At 39.0% G+C, this 18,435-nt stretch overlaps 1 long non-coding RNA gene and 1 pseudogene across 8 annotated transcripts; both read right to left on the reverse strand.

Moving 5' to 3' along the window:
• LOC122063520 overlaps positions 1–18,435 on the reverse strand; it is a 76,581-nt pseudogene that overhangs the window by 21,799 nt on the left and 36,347 nt on the right.
• Positions 6,882–11,575, reverse strand: LOC122063519. 8 transcript variants are annotated; one of them, XR_006135371.1, is made up of 6 exons: positions 11,410–11,575; positions 11,241–11,290; positions 9,167–9,278; positions 8,045–9,061; positions 7,536–7,591; positions 6,882–7,130 (listed from the first exon to the last, which is right to left on the reverse strand). It is a non-coding gene; the product is annotated as an uncharacterized LOC122063519 (long non-coding RNA). The 8 variants fall into 8 exon arrangements; XR_006135367.1 differs by having other exon boundaries at positions 8,045–8,703; positions 8,857–9,061; positions 11,241–11,575; XR_006135370.1 differs by having other exon boundaries at positions 8,045–8,101; positions 8,507–9,061; positions 11,241–11,575.

Here is an 18,435-nt window from a genome sequence, read left to right on the forward strand (position 1 = left end):
CTATTAGTCAGCATAAGACTGCGCTTGTCATCTAAAAAAAATCAAAATAAAGGAGGGTGACATGCCATGCTCAGTGAGGAGGTGGGGCAGGAAAATACACACAAACATATGATGCAATGCATGCTCCACACAGATAGGTGATGCTCATGATTCCATTTATTTAACTACACTGCTCCCTAGTCTATTACTAAGTCTCATCACCTTTGGGTATAGTGCTATGCAACGTAGGTGGCATTCCCTACCCTATACATTGGGCATCAGGAATACAAGTTCGTTGCAGGTAAAAGCCAGCCAGTCCCAATCAAAACCTTGGTCCCCTGGCTAACCCCTAATTTGTAACCTTGTAAAATGTACTCATCAAGCATATGGTATGTCATATTCTGTCCACATCCATCTCTGGTACAACACATCTCACCACAAAGTGCACTGCTGATTAGGCAGCCATATCAGGATTAGTTTGTACCCAACCCCCTACGGATAAGGGGTTTTAGCACTTAGGGCCCAGTATACTACATGATGCACATCCGTTCACCACATTCACACATACAAACATGGGCACCCGCATGTGTCCCATCTTACCGTACTTACCTTTCACATGTCAAATCTATCAACTACACCATAATAGAGTTCATTAAAATAAAGAGAATATGCACATTCACAAACAAGTTACGCATGAACATATAATGTAGGCATAAAAAGAAAATTAAAGAAACACTCCATAAGAAGGTCTGGGAATGCACTCACTTTGGTGCTCTGAAATAGATAACTTCCCTTTTGGTACTAAACAAGCTCCCACACTGCTAATCAGATTTCTTAAAACCAGAAATATATACATACATGGTATTAAAATCAAATTGAACTCATTGATCTCAAATAAGGTCACCTCTGACTCCCTTTATATTTTCTATAGATCCTCTTTAGGTCCAACAGATCTCAGTTTACTTCTGGAAATAATGTGGTCTCTAGAAGCCTAACTGGTTGGAGAGGATAGAACCAACCGGCCGGCCTGTAGTCTCCCATTGGTGGTCCTATTTCTGTAAAAATTTGATTTTTCCAGGGTCCATTAGAAATTTAACTCTGTATTTGGTCTTCACTTCCCTGTTTTGGAGTCCGAATCACTTCATAGCAGTGTATTGGGTCTTCATTTAGTCCATTCATCATTTTCCTATTCAAATTCTAAAATTATACATGTGATTTAGTCGAAATACCAGATTTCTTTCAATTTGAACCAATTTCTCATATGAAATTATGAATTAAAGGTGGGATATCAGTACTTAACTTCCAATTTGATGATCAATCCTTGATTTCACATGCATGCATAGAATCTATCCTTTAATTCTTCTTGCATGTGTCTCTAAACTCACAAAACAGTGAAATTAAGATGGGATTTCACCTCAATTTCAGATAAATTCTTTGTTTTAAGAGCTTTAGTAAGGATCCTAGTCTTCCAGTTGTAGACACCTAATTTTGTCACCCCCTCCATCTATGATGAAATGTAGATCTTGGATGCGACTTCCGACTTCTGACTTCCGATCAATAGAGATGATGATTGACCCAGAAAACCTTGGAAACCCCCACGCAGGAGAGAAGAGAGTTCAAATTTGACCTTTTATATATGAAGGAATCTGGTCAAGATAGCCATACAGATAGATAGTGCTCGAAAATATGATTCCGACGATATATGGCACATCAAAATCAGACTGTCGGATCTCCAGTAATCATCCCTAAAACATTACATTTTCCCATACGTATGCCATGCACACTGGCAAGCCTTCTGGAAACCCGAAAAAATTCCCTACCTACCCAAATACCCCAAATTCATCCCCTACCTGAAAACCCTAAAAACCCCTATGCGGGAGAGAAGAGGGTCCAAATTTGACTTTTTATATACGAAAGAATTGGGTCAATGTGACCTTATGGATGGATAGTGCTCAGAAATATGATTCCAACGATATATGGCATGTTAAAATCGGACTGTCAGATCTCCCACATTCGTTGCAAGAAAATTTAATAATTTGTGCACCCCCTACGCACACTGGCCAGTAGGCCAACCTGCACGCCTTGCACGTGCCCCCACATAACCCAGTCTGTGCACCCACTAGCTACAACCAATGCCCCTGCTGGCTACTACTAGGACCCGTGCCTACTGTTGCCTAACCCATGCACTGCTACAGGCTAATCCGTGCATTATGCCTACCCATCCTTGCCCCATGCATGCCCAGCCTGTGCACATTGCCTACCCATCCTTGCACTAGGCTTGCCCTCTCGTACATCCATTCCGGTCATGCCCCGTGCATTTCAACCTAACCCTGTGTCGCGTCGTCGATGGTCGGGATTTGTGTTCCACTGGCCCAGTGGGTGAAGAAATTTCCTCTTCACCCATTTTTGCATATGCACTATTCCGCTGGCATACCCTATGCCGTAACCTCCTATTAGTCCAAAAACACACTTTTTCCCACCATCGTCTAAAATTTCTCTCTCCACCCATTTGTCTAAAAACCTGCTTTTTATCCATTGGCGAAAATTTCTCTCTCCTCCCATTAGTCCAAAAATCCCCTTCTATCCATTGGTTAAAAAACCCTTTTCACCCACTTTAGTCCAAAACCCCTATTTGTCTAGTGGTTAAAAGAATTCTCTTTCCTCCCTTTGGGCCCGAAAATACTATAAATACCCCCTCCTTTGGATTTAAACACCACCAAAAAATCACAACCCCACTTAGGAAGTGAAGCTTTGCTCTCTCTCCTCCTCCCCTCTCCCTTTGAGTTTCTCTGGGTCTTCGAAGCGATCTTCATCAAGATCCAAAATTTTATTCAGATCTATGAAGTGTTCTTCAAGATCTTGAAGATCTTCAATCCAAGTTTGTTTGTAGTTCAATCCATTTTTTTCCAAAAATAGCATGTTTTTGAGTGTTCTTGACCTTTACTGAAAGTAGAAATCCGCCCCTCCTTTGAGGTTCTTCGAGTCTACGATGAGATCTTTGTCAAGATCTAGAGTTCTGCTCGGATCTTCAAAGTGTTCTTCGGGGTTTTGAGGATCTTCAATCCAATTTTTGGTCAATCAATTCTTTTTCAGAAATAGCCATTCCCAATGGAAGCTTTACTGAAGTGCTACCTCAGCCTAGTCCTCCCCTAGCCTATCCCCAGCGGAAGCTCTGCTAGAGTGCCACCTCAGCCTAGCCCTCCCATAGCCTATCCCCAGTGGAAGCTCTGTCAGAGTGCCCCCTCATTCAAAGCCCAAAAATTGCCTTCCCTAGCCGAAGCTCTGTCTGAATCCAAATCCCGAAACAGCCTTCCCTAGCTGAAGCTCTATCCGAATCCAAATCAGGAAATAGCCTTCCTTAGCCTAAGCTTTATCCAGAATCCAAATCTTAAAATAGCCTTCCCTAGCCAAAGCTCTGTCCGAATCCAAATTCAAAAGTAACCGTTCCTAGTCGAAACTCTGCCCTAATCCAAATCCGAAAGTAAACTTCCCTAGCTGAAGCTCTCTCAAGAAAGGAAGTTGGAGGTCAAGACCATCTTCCCTTGAGCCAGGAGAATCCGAAAGACAGTTTGAGATGGTACTAATCAGGGGCCCACCCCTCTTGACCCGAAACAGGGGTTAAGTTCAGGTACAGTTTCTTAACTGAATTGTCATCATGTAGACTTTATATAGACCTTGTTTTAGTGTACACAGTCATTTAAATTCAGTCAATGTATATATGTGTGATAACTTAGCCATACATATGGAATAGGAATAATTGTGAAAAATGTTCGTTCTTAAGCATCTTGTTGGAAAACCGGTTGAACGGGGTAGATTGGGTGCCTAACAACTTCCCAATTCTGTAACCTGACACTTACCTTAAATCTCTGGACCAGACCAACTTTAGGGCCTTTTCTTTGGAATTGGGTCCACCCTGAATCCTAGACCCATAATCCTAGGTGGCGACTCCAAACCCTTTTACATGATTCCGATCCCCGTATTGGACCATCATCAAACCCCTGTCTAGAATGATGAACTTTACACTCTTACGAAATAGGCCTCCACGTATCTCTGAGCAGTGATACGGCTGTGCAGGCCCCGGCCTGTAAGCGAAGCACTCATGACACCACCCCTCCCTCATGAAAGGAGAAGAGAGAGAGGAGAGAGGATGGAATGGCAACTCGTGAAGTCATCGGTCTCCGGCCGCTATCCTCATAGTGGCAACTCTGCTGGGGACCAATATCAAGCTTCCAACACTAGATGCTACCATTAAATGAAAAAACATTTTCCACCATCACATTTGTTTGAAAACATGTTTGGCTAACACCATGTTTATAATTGTATTCGCTCATCGCATCATTCATCGTGCTCGAAGTGAAATCATTTGGCAAGGGACTCCTTGTCATGCCCGTACCCTCGAGGAGGTCAGCGCATATCATAGAGAGTACTCTGAGAGCAAATGATACCCACTTCCTGTACAATGGTGTGGGGTATTATTAAACGATGAGGATGTTCATAACTTTGTCAGCACCCTCGGGGAGGTCCATGCACTTTATGACATTTTGAGATCAGATAATGGTATTCCCGCATTACACTTTTGTACACAATCACTCACGGTTCCACCACCCCATGGCCAGTTGCTTAACCTCGTGTGTGGTCATGAGTAATGGGCAAGGAAGTCACCCCATTGATCTCGTACCTATGGGTGTATCAAAAGGATCACATACCTTGCATATACAGATCCTGCTAAGGTAGCCTTGTCAGTCCTATTGCATCCACTGCATACTCAGCATCATGTAGAAAATAGATGGCCATAAGTTAACTGTAGAACTTGTTTGTGGTCTTGAAAAGGAATTTTCCTACATTATATTCCCGTCATAAAGAATTGTTTTCCTAAGTGGGTTTCGGATAAAAGGTGTCCCTCCTCTAAAAAAAATGTCCAAATATGTAACTCAAGGGCAATCCCGTCAGAGTTACGTAAAGTCCCAAGAAGTCCTGAGAAAATCAGAAGGAAGGACACCTAGTGGGAAAAAGAGTAAGGAAAGCATGACTTTATTACATGGAATGTCTTATAGGAATGTTCTTGATAAGCCATTTCTATGAATCTCCCGCTTATGACATTAAGTGGACTGGGGGCGTCAAACCGTATCCACTCCCTATCATTAAGCAGACTAACTTTGGATGGATCATTGATTGTTAATCTAGTGAATGTGTGAACAAAGGGTTGGGAATTTAAGAATCTTAAAATAAACCACTTTTGGTTTAGGCAGAATTCCACACCTCAAGTATTCTTCGCAATCCCTCTGGACACGTCAGGGTAATCGGTTGACTTGCCTAAGTCCAGTATCACCTCCATCATCTCCTTGAGTTTGCCTACCACCAAGCGATTACAACCCAGTTCACATGGATCCACATGATCCTGAATCACCCGAACAGGTATGGGTCCATCCCGTAGAGACCTTGTAGATAGAAATGGCTAAAGTCAAGAGATGGATAGGTCAAATATTGCACACTCTAGAACCCTCCCAGAGCTAATCCCAGGACTGAGCCGACACTGGCTACAGGAGATTTGGAACAGAATGGAGCTACAGGTCATCACGAAAATTCTTCCCTAGTTGACTCAGGAGAACCAGTGCAAGTCAGGCCAACCGGTCAGAGAGGAGCTTCACCTACCCGTCCAAATGGTCAACGGGGGGCCTATTCCAGGGTCCCTCTTCCTAGGGTAGTGATTGAAGATGAGGAAGATACTACAAGAAAAATGGTCTTTTACTATGGAAAATTTCTGTAGTGAATGATAAATATTGTAATAATTGTATTATATACAACAGTTAATATCTGTCGCATGTCCGTTGTTATGATTGACGTTGTATCTAGTAACAACAAAATTTAGGGATGTGTAGGTTCCAGTTATTAACGACGGATTTATTATACTGTAGCTTAAAGTCAATAGTATACAATGCTACACTACCGTCATTTAAATTTATTTATTACTACGGACTTATATTACTGTATCAAAAAATCCAACTTTTACAATGGAAATAATATTACTGTAGCAAAAAACCAACTTTTAAATGGAAAAAACTAGCTTTTTACTACAGAAATAAATTTCCATAGTAAATAGTATACATTTTTTTTTTAAAATAAATTATATTTACAAAATAAATTCCTGTAATAATACATCCACGAAAAGAAAACAGAATATACAATTTATTTCTCAATATACAATATACAACTGAGGCTTTCTGGGGTTCAAGTCGATTCCTGGACGATTCCAACAGAATAAAAAACAACTGAGGCTGATCCGATTGCCGATTCCTACAGCGGCATCAAAAAATTCCTTTATTCTCTCCTCTTTCTGCTTCCATAGTTGTTCCAATCCTAGGGCTATTGCATGAAGTTCTTCTTTAATTGTACCCATTGTCTTCTCAGGTTGTAAAATAACAAGGCAGAGGCATCAATTAACTCAAGTTCCCAAACCTTGTGAAATAGTTGTATACTCAGTCATGTAAGTCCATTGCAATAAAAAATTAAAAAAAAAAAAGTTCCACCTTTGAAACAAGTGCGGATCAAATCCTTATACGAGAATCATTCTCATACGGTGTTTGATTTACACATGGACTCCTCTTAATCTCTCTCTTCTTTTAATTGGTTTTTATTCTAAGTGGAGTCCATGTGTAAATCAAACACGTCTGCTCTCCTTTGAAACTACTCAATATCAAAACCTTGAGAATCATAAAGAAGACAATGTAAAAAATCATTCTTGTACGGTGTTTGATTTAAATATGGATTCCTCTTAATCTCTCTCTTCTTTTAATTGGTTTTTATTCTAAGTGGAGTCCATGTGTAAATCAAACACGTCTACTCTCCTTTGAAACTACTCAATATCAAAACCTTGAGAATCATAAAGAAGACAATGTAAAGAATTTATTTGGTGCAATGCAGACACAGTATTTATTTTTTATTACCTCTGTTTCTCAAAGCATTGCATGCTATATATAGGCCCAAAGAAAAAGTGCACGTAAAATGTAAAGAATAACTATTTGAAAAAAAAAATTTTGAGGTACAAGAGTTTAAAATGGATTTCCTGCAACTGCTGCACCAGAGAACCTCAAGTTGTTTCTCCAAGAAGTGAATTCTGACCATTTGAAATTCTGTAGAAAGTATAACCTCACCTGCAATACACGCAGAACTCAGAAGATACTCTCAAGGTAGACTCAGAATAAACAGTACAAGCATGTGGCAAGGGTGTTCTTCAGTTTCTTATAGTTTGCTTACTGTTGGTTTTTAATTTGGAGTTAGTTATTGAATAATAATCTATCTTAATGTTGAATTTTGATCTCCATTTTGAACATTCTTTGCTTTTTCTCTTAAAAGAAACAGATGTTGGAAATTCGGGCTTGAGGAATTATTGTTGCATACATTTCCATTGTTTAGTAGGTCTAGCTTTGGATTCCTCTTTTTCTTTCTATATGATTGCTTTCAATTTGACAAACTAAATCAGTCTATTAGGGATCTTATGGACTTGTATTACTAACATTAGAAAATGAACATCAGTACTGAAAGCTTTGATTACAAACCTTTCCTCAATCCTCATTGATGCAGTCCTATCTTTCCAAAGAATCTGTGAGGCTTCCTAAATAACCTCCCAAACATTAATGTCCAAATTATGGAAAAGAAACAATGAAAGAAATCAATCATTAGAAATGGAATAAAAAGAAAAAAAAAAAAAAGGGGGGGGGGGCAAATATTAGGTGGCTCTCTCTCTCTCTCACTCATCTAATTTTTTTTTTCTTGTTTCCAAAAGTTTTGTTCATGCCTTGTTGCTCTGTTAAGAGCATGGGTGCTACCACCCTTGCTTGTCTTTGTTATGATACAAGCCTTGGGCTTACTGTACCTAGTTAGTGAGCAATTAGATTCTATGTTGTTAGGTAGGTACATATAATGATCCCTAGTCCCTCCTTTAACCATTGGCATTTAATTATTCTATTCACAATATGAACCACCTAAACCCTATTCAATATCTAGTTCCATCCAACCTTTAGCTTGTATATGAGACGACATAAGATCTGCTTCTATAGACACATACCTATTATTGGGATCAAGACCTGGGTTCATGGGCCAAGACTTGGCATCAGCCCAACACCTATTCTCACAAGAGACAAAGTGACTGGTTAGTGTTAATATCATGGACATGGCCAACAAAATCATTTAAAACCATGAAGTGGGAAACTGCTGCATTGGAATTGTAATAACATATGACGCAACCTACATAAAAATGAAGACTCTCAATGATGCAAAATGGGATATTAAAGGAAGAATGAATCAGAACATAAAGAAAACATACAGGCATATTAAACTGACTTTAACATGTTACATTCCATCCAAGCAATACTCCATATTCGATGTGGGATATCAATAGTACAAAGAATTATTGCATATTAAAACTGACTTTAACTGAACTAAAAAAAGAAAAAGTGAATAATACAGAATTGCAAGGAAGGACCCCAACTAATGCAGAAACCTAAGTATTTATCAGCATGATATTTACCTGCATAAAGATTACTTCCTATAAAAAGGTTCACATCATCAGTAGGTATGCATATGGCATAAGATAATAGAAGTTTTCTTGGTTAACATTCAAACATACTGCTTTTGAAAAATCTCATTTTGTAAAATGTTGTTCCTTAATGACCTGATCTCCTCAAGACTTCAAACTTTTTGCCAAAAAGGACAAGAATCATGTAGCTGCAAAACATAAAATGGCGAGAGGATGAAGAAAATAAAGACAGTGACAATGAGTCTATTAAAACTGAAAATATTAAAACCATAATATCTAATGGCCATGGGTGAAAAACACTATGGAATGATTTAATGCCTGCAGAAGTAGATCTGCAATACCATGTATGCTAGCTCCAGCTGATCCCCCAGTAGAACTCTTAACTCTAGCTTTACCATATTGATCATACATGGTCATCTTTTATCATCTGATTAAACCTGACAATGTAGTACTTCAGAACACAAAATGAAGTACTCCATGAAGGACCTACTCTGCAATAGTACTACGAGCCTTGGAAAAACCTCTCTTAGGAGCATCCAAGTTTCACTGCAAATAAGAGGCAAATGAGAGAAAAGTCACATCAGAACCCAACTAATAAATCACCAACCTTAAATTCAAAGGACAACGCAAGGGAGAAAAATAAATGCATACCTAGCACTTCATCTGGGTCTCTTGGGTTCTCCCATTTCTTCCTTGACTAAATGCTGATTATTACAAAATCTTGTCGATTACACACCTTCTATGAAATTGAGAGCAAAACATCCTAGTATTTTTGTTTTTGTCATTAATATAACTAAGAAGCTTTACTAGGAGGCTATTAAACACATTATATAATGAAGTTATCATCCATTGCCCTTGATCCTCTAAGAAAAAGCAAAGAATAATGAAAGAACACTGTTACTATAGCAATTACGCATGATGATTGTACAAATCCTAGAAGTCTGATTTAAAACAAAATATATATAAACTACTCCACCCATACATCCTCTATATAAGAGACCAAAACAGTTAACACTAAATCAAGATTGTTATTGTCCAATGAAGTCATAATGATAATAATAAAAAGAAAAAGAAGAAGAGAGAGAGAGTCTCTCTCGGCCATAAGGAAGGAAGAAAAAGAATGAAATAAAAAGAGAGACTAGAAGAGAGAAGGAAAAGAATGTACAGAGACCAGAAGAGACAAGAATGGGAGAGTGAGTGCAAGAGATGTGTGATGGGGTTGGATTCTTCGAGAGGTATGTATAACTTTTAGTTTTGGATTTTTCAGATTTTTAGTATTCTGTTTTAGAGTTTTTAGAAGGAAATTTTAGAGATTAAGAAGTGGAAAAATAAGAGTGGATGATAGAGAGTGAGAGGAGTGAAGTAGGGTGCATAGAAGAAGGCTGTTGCTGGTCTGTAGCAGGCTCCGCCAACAGCCTGAGCTGTTTGCTACAGCGGCGGCTGATAGCAGCACCCTCTTCCCCTCTCCATGGCTATGTGTGTAAGATATGAAGTCACAGAACAGAAAGATTCTGCAGGAATGATTTACCATATTATAGTAATAACTCTGTAATTGGAATTGTGTGTGAGTGAGTTATGTACAGCTATATCTGTATGTTGGATGAGTTGATTTTTAAGAACACAAAACAAAACAGAAAATAGAAAAAGAAAAGAAGAGAAGAGAAAGAAAGGAAGAAAGGAAGAAGGAGAGGGATGGAAGATGTCGATAGGAGTGGGAAAAGGGTTGGTGCCCAGCTATGTGGCTCGGTTGCTACAAAGTTGAGTGCCCAGCTCCTCCCTCTTCCCTCTCAGTGTATGTCCAGAAGGAGTCGGGTTGGTAGAGTGAGATATGTAAAATAGTACCCATTAAATGTATAACTCTCAATGGGAGATCAAGAATATGAATAATAAAAATAGTAATAGATCTTGATCTTTGACATGCTTTGAACATTTAACATTAGACTTTTATTAGCAGGGTTTTTAAGTTCAAATTTATACCTATTTGCATTTGAGAGATAAGGAGGTTAACATGAACAACAATGACTGTTCTTGTTGGAACAATCACTGAGACCTCCTTAATTCCATCTAATTGCTTCAGGACCTTCTCAATTAGAGGAACTTATGAAGAACAACAAAGACCCAACATATCAAATCTTTGACTCTTATTAGGCTTCTTTCTTTTTTTTTCTTAACTCGAAACTAATCCAAGTGGAAATTCAGAGGCTGCCATGATTGCAGGTTTTGATTCTCATAGCAGAGGTGGATTTAGGAGGCAAAACTACCATTTAGGTTGTTTCCTATGGAAGGGTAACTTATGTCCTGAATTTCAGATTAAACCAATTAGGTATGGTGAATCTGCATCTCCAATCAGGTCAGTTTTTGGTTATTGTGAATAGCAGGAAGGGGCAAAAAAATAGTAGCAGAACAAGTTAAATCACCTGCGCGTAGAAGGAAGATATAAAACTGAAAGGAGAACAGAAAATAGAAATACAATCAATGAAATGGGATGGGAAGTTCATCCCTGATATGAATAGCTCATAGCAGAATTGAGAGAGGGAGAGAGAGAGAGAGAGAGAGGAGTAGCAGCAAAAAAATCAAGCATAACAGACTACCGTTCTTCATTAAAAAAAGAGCTATATAGAAAGAAATCAATTCCAATAATCAAACCAGACCTAGTTTTGTACTAATCAAACGAAAAAAGAATAAAGCATCATCAGAAAATAGAGGAATCCAAAGAGAACAATACCTGGAACTTTGAAGCAACCGATTTTAGAGCTCCAAGATCATACTATTCCTCTGCAAAGACAGCAGACGTTCTTCTTCAAGATTTCATGCCGCGGTGAAGGAATAAATCGAAATGGAGAAGAGTTCCGTCTCAGCAGAAGGAAGGAATAGCAACAACGGAGAATACAAACCCTTGGCGGAAGGAGGAGGACCTGCAATGCTGGTTCGATTGATTGAGAATCTCTCTTGAAGGGAGAAGGCCACGAGACGTGAAGCAGTGAGGTGTTGCTAGGAATGAAAAGCCAATAAAGGAGAGGGTTTGGTCGCGGGAGAGAAACCCGCCCTGTTTTTAATTTTCAGCGGGAACGGTTTTGCACGAAATAATTCATCTTTTGGACTGCATGCTACGGGAATTAAGTCACCCATGGTAAGTAATTTACCAGATTTTGATAAAAAAAAAAAAGTAATTTACCAGATACTATGGTAAATAAACTCCGTTGTATCTAATACATTACATACTACGGAGATAATAAATCCGTCATATTAGATAGATAGTCAAGTATTGTTTTTGCCAAATTCCCAGGTACTATGGGTTAATTTACCCATCATATATTATTTAATCAGATACTACAGAATTTTCTACACCGTTGTATAAAAATACCAATTATTATGGTATTTATTTCCCATAACAAAATAACGGTAGTAAAAATCCCCAAATACTATGGATATTTTTTACCCGTCATATATTAATGTATCAAATACTACGGAAATTATTACCGTCGGATAAAATTAACTATATACTACGGAAATTACTAAAACATCGTATAAGTTAATTAGATACTACGGACATTGTTAAATTGTCGTATATAATTAACTAGATACTACGGGCTAATTTATCCGTAGTATAAACTCACTAAATACTACGGATGTTTTAGTCCATCGTATATTTTAAACCTTATATAATGTATTTTATTCCGTAGTATATGTTATCAATTACCATGGAATTTATTTTCTGTAACAAAAAAGTGTAGCAATTGACCATTTTTCTTGTAGTGAGAGGAGTTTGCTACACATGTCTGAACGGAGAAAGAAAGGAAACTCAGAGAGCAATTAGAGAAGTTGGAGAATATGATTCGAGTAAGAAAAAGCTAGGAAAGTCAAATAGTGGATCCTGATGAAATGAGTTTCTTTTCTGGGGCTAGGATTCCTGAGAAATTCAAGTGGGAGACTGATAGGTTTGACGGGTCAGGGGACCCTAAGGCTCATCTCAAGGTATTTCTCAGTATTGCCAAGTCATGACAACTTGCAGACAACCAGATGGGGCAAACCTTCATGTTAACCCTATCAGGACCAGCACTAAGGTGACTCACATAGTTGGAGTCTTCTCAAACTCAAAATTAGGTGACAGTGGTGAAAGCCTTCACCAAGCAGTACTCCTACAATACTGAAGTGGATGTGAAGCGATGAGAGCTTGAGAAGTTGAGGCAGCAACCCAAAGAAGGATTCACTGCCTTCTTGATGAGGTTTAGGGATAAGGCCACTAAGATGGCAAATCGGCTTTCGGAAATAGAGCAAGTAAAGATGTTGATTGAGAACTTATCAAAGCCTTATTATGATGTCCTCTACTACCAACATCTATAGACTTTTGATATCCTAATAGCCACTGGCACACATGTAAAAAATAGAATCCTAAGGGAAGCTCAGTATCAGGAATCCTCCCAAGATGCAGGGAAGAACACTCGAGTCAGACGTTGAAAGAATCCAAAAACTAATGTGGTGAGTGCAGTTCAGTAGTCAGTCTCACTAGTCACTTCTTTACAACCATTTGTAATGCAAGAAGATGCACCCTCTCAAAAGACCCCTCGTCCAAGAAGGTAATTTTCTGATTTGGGAATGCCCGTGACAGTAGTATATAAGAAGTTGAATAAACAAGGATTGCTAGGGATAGTGGCTCCAATAGTGATCGACAACCCTCCTCCAGCTTGGTATAGGGATCATGAATATTGTGCTTACCACACTCAGAAGGGGCACAACACTAAAAGATGCTTGGATTTGCAATATGCAATTCAGGACTTAGTAGACGACGGAACCATTGAGGTCAAGGTAAAGCAACATCCCAATGTCAATACCAATCCACTCTCTGATCATGCGAACAATCTAGATGATGAAGCCACAGAGAGTGATCTCACTCAACTCACTATACCCAGAGCTCAAAAGAATCACATAAATACCCGCACTTATAGGAAAATCATGAATCAAAGGGTCAAAGCCATGAGGACCCCCAAAAGAAGAGAATCATTAGAAAAAGAATCAGAAGATTGGACATTCACCGTTCATCCTTCCTCATCAACAGAAGAATCCACTGTACCATATTACCTTCCTCCACCATATCTCCCACCTTCACCATATTATCAGCCTCTGCTATATCATCAACCTTCCCCCCACCATCAAGGAGAAAGAATTTCCTCATCCTATCACCCTAATCTTCATATCCTACCTCTCACATTAAATCATCTTCATACCTTCCCGCTTCGTATCCCTCATCACCATCATACGAATCCCATTTTCAAGGTTTGGTATATAACCCAAAAGAAGGATGGACGAATGGGTACAATTGGAAGGATATGCTTGCACTACTGAACTCCCCAAAAATGACTTCATCAACAGGGTCAGTGACTGCATTAGGGGAAGACTAGGAAAGTGATCCCACTTATCTAGTTCAGTCCGCTATATCTTCAGAGGAAAATCCAGAGGTAATCGAAGAGATAATAGATGATCTTCTCAGAGCGGTAACTGCATTGACCATAGGGGAACAGATAAAAAAGCACACCTCCCTAATCCAGATAGGGAGTAACACAGAAGATGATGAATTAGGTTTGACCCAACTTCGACCCAGTGAAGTCAAGTCTAACCCTGTGGAAATCTTTCAGTCTATACGCTCTGAATACTATGAGCGTTTAGATACAGAAGAATTTGATGGTCAAGAGGAATCTGATGGAGAACCAAGTGAGGGGGAAATCAATGAAGAAGAGGATGATGACGACAACGATGAGGACGAGAATGAGGATGAGAATGTTGGAAATGACTCTAATTCTCAAAAGGATGATGAGTATCCAAACTGGGATGGCTACCAAGGGCCTTGGTACAATGATAATGATGATGAGTCTGAATATTACTCACCAGATCGCCAGACATGTTTCTCAGTCTATACTATTGGTGGTGATGACCTAATAGTTGATCTGACAGGTGGCATTTAGTCTTCCCTTTGCATAGGAGGAGATGATTCTACATTCAGATTTAGAAAATGATGAGGAATTTGGAGAGCCGACACAAGTTTATATGGATGAATGGGACTCCGCATTAGAAATGGAAGAAAATATGTGTGAAGTATACTTGAGCACATTGAGGAAGCAGGAAAGAGTGGAAGAAATTAACAACATATTAGGTGAAGTAACTAGTGATGATCGTTACTACCATGAGCAGTTGGATGATCTGGAGGAAAAATGGCCAGATGATACATTCACAGTGGTAGTAGATGCTGCATTTCAACAGCTTTCTAATGTAGTCAAAAAGTTACGACCCAGGGCTGTGGATATTTGTCGAGGATCTTGACTTCCTACCCAAGCAGGGAGGGAGAATCAGAAGAAGAGGATGATCCCATGGTAGGGATAATCACCATAATAAATAGTGATGTTGAAGATTATTATCCCACAGAGATTATTGTAAAGAAACCTGTCAACGTGATGGAAACTAGAAGTGGAAAAGACTATAAGGGTAAGGCTCTAGTAGTAGAACAGTCAGGGACCAGTGAGGTTAGAACCAGTTGCTTGAAGAAGGAGCCTGAGAATCCGGTCCTACGTCAGCTCAAGAAGTCTCAGGCAAATATCTCAATTTGGGGACCATTGATGGCCTCCCCCACACACCTTGAAACAACTTTAAAGTCTCTCACCATTGTACAAGTGCCGATTGAGATAAATCCAACACATCTCACACATATAGTAGGGGCAACCTATGTGGTACAATTCTTGATGTTCTCAGATTCAGAGCTCCCCAAAGGGGTCCATCACAATCAAGCTCTCCACATCATAGTAGAATGCCTTGACAAGGTGGTTCCCCAGGTTCTTGTTGACAATGGGTCCACTTTGAATGTGCTATCTTTGAGATCAGCAAAGAGTATTGGCATCAACCTAGAAGAATTGAGGCCAACTAGCCAAACTATATGGGCACATGACAATACCAAGAGAATGATCCTTGGCATCCTAACCCTTGCCATAAAGATTGGCCCGGTGAAGTTTGATATTGATTTCCAAGTCATTGATATACTGACAGCTTTAAACTGCTCTTGGGAAGGCCTTGGTTGCATCATGCGAAGGCAGTGTCCTTTAGTCTCCATCAAAAAATGAAGTTCATTCATGAAGGAAAGTTGATCATGGTAGGCGGAGATCCCGAGGTGGTTAACACCTTAGCCAACATTGAAAATAGAGAAGAACAAGACCAGGAAGTTCAACTATGTGATTTTGAATTAGATACAACCTGTGCAACCATTACCAAATAAGTTCCAAAGGAGGAAATCCCGACTAACTATGAAGCCATCTAGAGTCTGCCAGTAAATCAAATGATGAAGAATATGCAATATTTTCCTAGCATAGGACTAGGGAAATATCAGCAAGGAGTTCCAAAGCAGCCTAGTTTGGCAATGAATAAAAGAAAGAATGGTCTCGGATACACTCCTCCAACCACCAAGGGGCAGAAAGTACTGAGGATGACTAGGAAGATCTCTATCTCTTACTAACCTACTCTCAATGGGTACTTTGTAAAATATGGAGAGGATTTCCTTTTCTGCGGTAATGTGGAGCCATAGTTTGATGAAACCATCGTAAAGATGCAACCATGATTTCAAGTATTTTTCCAAGACGAGTTCGACAGAGTGACTCATGAAATGGAACAATAGAAAATGCTAGTCAAAGAAAGTGATCAAGACAGTTACTGTCACACCCTACCTTGCCATTTATATGCCACTGGTGCGACGGCATTGGATACCTCACCGCACCCAGTCAATCCGTTTAACTAGGATCCTACTCTGGGAGAGTCCACAACACCACAACCATATATGCTAAAATCGTAATTAGAGTTTGTAAACGAATCATATAAAATCAAATATAGGTAATATCCACCTAGTACTTCTATGCAATACTTGATACCATATTCTTACCAAAAAAAAAAATACTTGATACCGTATACGCAATGAATCACAACAACATATACAATAATCCATATATATATATATACATTAATCCCATTCTAAACTAATATTTACACAAAATCTCTTCCAATAGTTGTTTTTCCCTCCATCCAATATCAACAAAAAACTGATTTTTTTACCACTATCCACATATATACATAAAAGGATAATCAAATACATTAGTCATCAATATTGTTATCCACCGTATGCACAATCATCACATTTGCAGTCATGCCCATGGCTGAAATCATCGAAATCCAGAATACAAGCCAATTGATCCATAACCACGTCATCAATTATCAACATGCTGCTGACTACTCTCCTCATCTATGGAACAAAGAAATGGGGGGGTGAGCACATGGTGATGCTCAGTGAGGGGTGGGATAGAAACAAACACATGCATCCATATGTAATTCATGCTCCACAAATAAAATGATGCTCATAAATCCATTTATTTAATTATTCAGATTTCCTAGTCCATTACTAAGTCTCATCTCCTATGGGTATAAGTGCTACCGAAGTAGGTGGCATTCCCTACTCTATATGTTGGGCCTCAGAAATACAAGCTACACCACATGCAGGAGCCAGCTAGTCCCGGTTAGAGCCTCAGTCCCTCGGGTAACCTCTAAAAGGTAACCCCATATCAATAACCATAGGCATATAGTACGTCGTATCCTGTCTCACACACACATCACATCTATCACATCCACCACTGGTATAATACAGCATACCACTCACAGTGCACTGCTGATCAGGTAGTCACTTTTATTGGGATTAGTCTATGCCTAACCCCCTACGGATAAGGGGTGTAGCACTTGGGGTTATGATACCTAGCCCAAAATTCTACATGGCGCACAACAAATCATCCGAACCATATATGCACACATGGGCACCTGCACGTGACCCATCTCACTTACCTTCCCTTCCACATTTCCACCACCATCATGTCCATCATACTATAAATATGCAAGTAGATGCAAATGATGAAAATGAATGCAAATGCACAAATACAACAAGTAATGCAATGCAAATGCACAAATACAATAAGTAATGCATGCTCAACATTAATAACACACCAAAAGAATGGGGGTTGAGAAGGGCATCCACTCACAGTGAATATCAAGGCCCACAATCTCTCCTGGTGCTGAGGAATCTCTCTCACGGCTATCTAGGATTGCTAAAAATCAACAATTATACACATGTATTAAAATCAGGTAAATTTTATCTACCCCTAACAGTGCTACCTAATATCCCCCTAATAAGATCATCTATAACCTCCCTTATATGCTCCACAATTCCTCTTCAAATCCAACTAAACAAATTTCATTTTAAATCCTTAGGGTCTTACAGGGGATTCAGTAGAAATTTTAGATTTCCCCCAATTTACCCAATTTCTCATACGAATTTATGAACCTAGAGTGGATATCAGTATTTTAACTTCAAAATTGATGATAAATTCTCAATTCCATAAGCATGCATGGAATTCATACTCAATATCTCTTGCATTTGTCTCTATACCCTCAAATTAGTGAAACTGAGATGGGATTTCTTTCCAATTTCAAATTAATGCTCTATTCTAGAGCTTCAATTAAGGAACCCAGTCTCCTAGTTCCAAATCAGCCTTCAATAATGAAGATCCCATCTCAGATTTCATTTCACATATATATAATTCCATCTACAATAGTAAAATAAAACTAATTTTCGTGATAAACTCTCAATTTGAGGTTGCATATTTGAAATCCATCATTAATCTTACCATGCATGTGATCTACCATCAATTCCCACCTTGCAGGTGAATCTTAGACCTCAAAACAGTGAAATAAAAAAATGAATTTTCACCTTGCATGTGGCAAATTAAGGTTTAACTTGCATGTAAATTTTCAGACCATAGAACAGTAAAATTGAATGAATTTTCTTTTCATCTACATGGGATTTTTCCTAATTAAGGAGAGTTAGTGAGAATCCTCACTCTCTA

Source organism: Macadamia integrifolia, unplaced genomic scaffold (genome assembly GCF_013358625.1).
Source record: "Macadamia integrifolia cultivar HAES 741 unplaced genomic scaffold, SCU_Mint_v3 scaffold1347, whole genome shotgun sequence".
NCBI lineage: Eukaryota > Viridiplantae > Streptophyta > Magnoliopsida > Proteales > Proteaceae > Macadamia > Macadamia integrifolia.